Below are 6000 nucleotides of genomic sequence, written 5' to 3' on the forward strand. Positions count from 1 at the left end.
CTGTTTCCCTTGTGGCTTAGAGCAGGATTATACCACCACGGTTCCTCAGGAGGAATGATTAGCCTGGAAACTGAACAGGGATATTGTGCCCCTCTTCGAGTCTCTAGTTGTGTTTGTGCTTCCAATAACTTGCATACTTTAGGCATTAATTCATTCATCCATTCTTGTTCGGTAGTGGTGATGTATGGCATAAACGGGCTTGAAATAAATGCATTCACATTGAAAGACTGTTATTTACAAGGAAACTGCATCCTGATTGATGAAGCATTAATGTAAATATCCCAAATTACACCCAGTGTCACGCCCTGGTCTTAGTATTTTGTGTTTTCTTTATTATTTTGGTCAGGCCAGGTGTGACATGGGTTTATTATGTGGTGTGTTTAGTCTTGTTTTTTTTGTAGGTATTAGGATTGTCTAGAAAAGTCTATGGTTGCCTGAAGTGGTTCTCAATCAGAGGCAGGTGTTTATCGTTGTCTCTGATTGGGAACCATATTTAGGCAGCCATATTCTTTGAGTGTTTTGTGGGTGATTGTTCCTGTCTCTGTGTTAGTTTGCACCAGTTTAGGCTGTTTCGGTTTTCACGTTACGTTTATTGTTTTTGTATTGATCGTGTTTCATCTTCATTAAAGATGCATATAAATAACCACGCCGCATTTTGGTCCGACTCTCCTTCACCGCAAGAAAACCGTAACACCCCATTCAAACTTGTGTTTGTTGCATTCTGTGTACATATATCAATTACCAGGCACTCTTCTATATCAGCCTCCCACGGCACATTTAAATATAGCCTCCATTCTCCTCACCTTCATTCCATGTTTCCAATCTGCTGTCTAGAGGTAATAAAGGTAATATATGAGAGGGGTTACTGTGGGTAAAGAAATAAATCAACTGGATGGGTGCTTCTCTTGGGCTGCTACAGTACTCTGCATGCCTGGAAGGGTATCTGTAGGAACCATTTCTGACTGCGTTTTTCATGATAAAATGTTTCCATGTGTATCAAGATTGGTCCACCACCCAAAGGACATCCAGCCAATTTGACACCACTGTGGGAAGCATTGGAGTCAACATGGGCCAGCATCGCTGTGGAATGCTTTTGACACCTAGTAGAGTCCATGGAACGAACAAATTGAGGCAGTTCTGAGGGTGAAAGGGGGCTGAATTCAATGTTCCTAATATTTTGTACTCTCATTGCGTAATAATGTGTTGGGATGTTCTCATACAGTACCAGTCAAACATTTGGACACACCTGCTCATTCCAGAGTAGAGTGTGCAAAGCTGTCATCAAGGCAAAGTGTGGCTATTTTGAAGAATCTAAAATCTAATATATATTTTGATTTGATTATCACTTCTTTGGTTACTACATGAAGTTACTACTATGTGTTATTTCATAGTTGTGTTGTCTTCACTATTATTCTACAATGTAGAAAATAGTATAAATACAGAAAAGCCCTTGAATTAGTAAGGCTGTCCAAACTTTGACTGGTACTGTATTTTGCACACTAGGTGTCTGTATAGGCCTACACATGTACACACAGGTGACCTGAAAATAGCACACACAGATATAAGATTTTACGATTACCAGAATCACCACCTTGCACTCAAAGCAATTTCCGTCTGCACAAAAGTTGAATCTCATCCCAAACTCGAGTGGGTTATGCGAGTAGATTATGCTTAAAATTGGAGAATTTTGCATTTTTAAAACACCTGAAACAGCTTTTTCCTGCAATCGAGAGCCATTATCATTAAGTTTAACCCACTAGAATCAGTTGACCGGCGTGTCAATCTAATTAACATAATGAAGATAATCCCCACCAAAATCAGTGAATTCAATCTAAATATATAAAATAATTTGCATAGGATGAGTCTCAATCTATCGCATCCGCTTATATATATATATATTATAAATTATTTTTTAATACCTAAAGTTCAAAATGTGATAGCTAAATGATCCATAGTATGACAATTCCATTTGTTAGCTTACAATTCCCATCCCAGGGCTTAGACTTCGAAGAATTCATTCTTTATATCTAAGCATACCTCTTGAGCTGTCTGTATCCTCCTGATTGATATATTTTTGGGGGACTAAATATGCTTCTCTGCATTCATTCATTCATTCATTCATTTAGTAATTGCTTGCTTTTCTAGAGTCTGCTAACCTTGCCAGCATGCATGCCAGCTAAGATAGTTAGACAAGCTAGCTACTCTAACCTGATTGATAGCCTAAAATGTCTTCTTGGTAGCTAGTTATGATAGCTAGTTATCATACAATTTCTAGGTGACTAGTAGTATTACAGAGAAACAAAAAAAACTAATTTCACAGACAGAAAAACCTCTGAGGGGGCATGAGCCCCTAGCCCGGTAATGGCATTTATGCCTCTGGATGTTTGGATAGGGTTGAGGCTAGGATATCCATAAGTTTCGGTTTCATTTTGACTAACGCCTGACAGGAGGTGTGGACATAGGGATTGTTGTTTGTAGGGAATTTGGTTTGTATTTCTAAAGTTTGAAATGAAATGTCATAATTCTAGAGAACTTCTGGAGGTTGAGTTGATTAATCCATATTGCCTTCGCATGAAGAATTGCTTTATATTTTTATTTCTGCAAATAAATGGGTAAACATCACTCAACCAAAAATTCTGGTTCAGACAACGGTTGTAATTTGGCTTGAACTTTTGAATGAAAAAAGCCTCTATTGAGTATAAAATGTGTTTGTTTTCATGCATGTAAATTAATTTTGGCTCTGTACTGCATGGATGCCAATCTCACTAAACATTTAATATCGTATGTGTCGGGTATAAAGAAAGAAGAGAATACAAATATGTTTTGGACATTGCTGCATCATTGGCTATATTTCATTTTCCACATCTCTGCATTCTTAGTCAGGCATTCACAAGCCTGTGGGTGCCCAGTCTATTATTACAACGTCTGTTTGAGGACCCATGCATCTTGAACAGGTGTTCTCGCCATGTTTGAAGGAATTATTCAAGGTGTCAGGATCATCAACTGAGTCACTGTTTGAATGACTCATTGAAAACACTAGCAACTTTCATTTTTGCCTCATGCAATGCAAGATACACTGTAGTTTGGCTAATGAACACCTTTTCACCTCCCAGGGTGAATCCTTATTGTGGAACATAATGGCACTGTAAGAAGACTGAATAAAGATTTATGTCAACACCATGCTGCTAATGAATGATGTTATTTAGTAAATATAACACCTCTGTCATCCAGGTTGATTGTGAGTCACCTGATGAGACACTGCTTTCTGTGAGTCACCTGACGAGCCAGTTAACCGGATCTTTTATTTTCACAGTATCTCACGAGAATTTGCGACTTGAAGAATTTTTCTCATCCCGAGACATAAATGTTTTATTTTTTACTTTTTTATTTCACCTTTATTTAACCAGGTAGGCTAGTTGAGAACAAGTTCTCATTTACAACTGCAACCTGGCCAAGATAAAGCATAGCAGTGTGATCAGACAGCAACACAGAATTACACATGAAGTAAACAATAAACAAGTCAATAACACAGTAGGATTTAAAAATATATATATATTTTTAATGAGTCTATATAACATTGTGTGCAAAAGGCATGAGGAGGTAGGCGAATAACGAATAATTACAATTTAGCAGATTAACACTGGAGTGATAAATGATCAGATGGTCATGTGCAGGTAGAGATACTGGTGTGCAAAAGAGCAGAAAAGTAAATAAATAAAAACGGTATGGGGATGAGGTAGGTAAATTGGATGGGCTATTTACCGATGGACTATGTACAGCTGCAGCGATCGGTTAGCTGCTCAGATAGCAGATGTTTAAAGTTGGTGAGGGAGATAAAAGTCTCCAACTTCAATGATTTTTGCAATTCGTTCCAGTCACAGGCAGCAGAGAACTGGAAGGAAAGGCGGCCGAATGAGGTGTTGGCTTTAGGGATGATCAGTGAGATACACCTGCTGGAGCGCGTGCTACGGGTGGGTGTTGCCATCGTGACCAGTGAACTAAGGTAAGGCGGAGCTTTACCTAGCATGGACTTAATATAATAATAATAATATATGCCATTTAGCAGACGCTTTTATCCAAAGAGACTTATGTGTGCATAAATTCTACGTATGGGTGGTCCCGGGAATCAAACCCACTACCCTGGCGTTACAAGCGCCATGCTCTACCAACTGAGCTACAGAAATACTGTGGTGCAACTGGGGTAGATTGTAGATGACCTGGAGCCAATGGGTCTGGCGACGAATATGTAGCGAGGGCCAGCTAACTAGAGCATACAGGTCGCAGTGGTGGGTGGTATAAGGTGCTTTAGTAGCAAAGCGGATGGCACTGTGATAAACTGCATCCAGTTTGCAGTGTAGAGTATTGGAAGCCATTTTGTAGATGACATCGCCGAAGTCGAGGATCGGTAGGATAGTCATTGCGAGCTCACAGAACAGGGCTCCGGGCAGCCGAGCGGAAATGCAGGAAAACTCGCCTCCCTGCGGACCTGGCATCCTTTCACTCCCTCCTCTCTACATTTTCCTCCTCTGTCTCTGCTGCTAAAGCCACTTTCTACCACTCTAAATTCCAAGCATCTGCCTCTAACCCTAGGAAGCTCTTTGCCACCTTCTCCTCCCTCCTGAATCCTCCTCCCCCCTCCTCCCTCTCTGCAGATGACTTCGTCAACCATTTTGAAAAGAAGGTCGACGACATCCGATCCTCGTTTGCTAAGTCAAACGACACCGCTGGTTCTGCTCACACTGCCCTACCCTGTGCTCTGACCTCTTTCTCCCCTCTCTCTCCAGATGAAATCTCGCGTCTTGTGACGGCCGGCCGCCCAACAACCTGCCCGCTTGAACCTATCCCCTCCTCTCTTCTCCAGACCATTTCCGGAGACCTTCTCCCTTACCTCACCTCGCTCATCAACTCATCCCTGACCGCTGGCTACGTCCCTTCCGTCTTCAAGAGAGCGAGAGTTGCACCCCTTCTGAAAAAACCTACACTCGATCCCTCCGATGTCAACAACTACAGACCAGTATCCCTTCTTTCTTTTCTCTCCAAAACTCTTGAACGTGCCGTCCTTGGCCAGCTCTCCCGCTATCTCTCTCAGAATGACCTTCTTGATCCAAATCAGTCAGGTTTCAAGACTAGTCATTCAACTGAGACTGCTCTTCTCTGTATCACGGAGGCGCTCCGCACTGCTAAAGCTAACTCTCTCTCCTCTGCTCTCATCCTTCTAGACCTATCGGCTGCCTTCGATACTGTGAGCCATCAGATCCTCCTCTCCACCCTCTCCGAGTTGGGCATCTCCGGCGCGGCCCACGCTTGGATTGCGTCCTACCTGACAGGTCGCTCCTACCAGGTGGCGTGGCGAGAATCTGTCTCCACACCACGCGCTCTCACCACTGGTGTCCCCCAGGGCTCTGTTCTAGGCCCTCTCCTATTCTCGCTATACACCAAGTCACTTGGCTCTGTCATAACCTCACATGGTCTCTCCTATCATTGCTATGCAGATGACACACAATTAATATTCTCCTTTCCCCCTTCTGATGACCAGGTGGCGAATCGCATCTCTGCATGTCTGGCAGACATATCAGTGTGGATGACGGATCACCACCTCAAGCTGAACCTCGGCAAGACGGAGCTGCTCTTCCTCCCGGGGAAGGACTGCCCGTTCCATGATCTCGCCATCACGGTTGACAACTCCATTGTGTCCTCCTCCCAGAGCGCTAAGAACCTTGGCGTGATCCTGGACAACACCCTGTCGTTCTCAACTAACATCAAGGCGGTGGCCCGTTCCTGTAGGTTCATGCTCTACAACATCCGCAGAGTACGACCCTGCCTCACACAGGAAGCGGCGCAGGTCCTAATCCAGGCACTTGTCATTTCCTGTCTGGATTACTGCAACTCGCTGTTGGCTGGGCTCCCTGCCTGTGCCATTAAACCCCTACAACTCATCCAGAACGCCGCAGCCCGTCTGGTGTTCAACCTTCCCAAGTTCTCTCACGTCACCCCGCTCCT

The sequence above is a fragment of the Oncorhynchus keta genome, chromosome 37 (genome assembly GCF_023373465.1).
Source record: "Oncorhynchus keta strain PuntledgeMale-10-30-2019 chromosome 37, Oket_V2, whole genome shotgun sequence".
NCBI classification, from domain to species: Eukaryota; Metazoa; Chordata; class Actinopteri; order Salmoniformes; family Salmonidae; genus Oncorhynchus; species Oncorhynchus keta.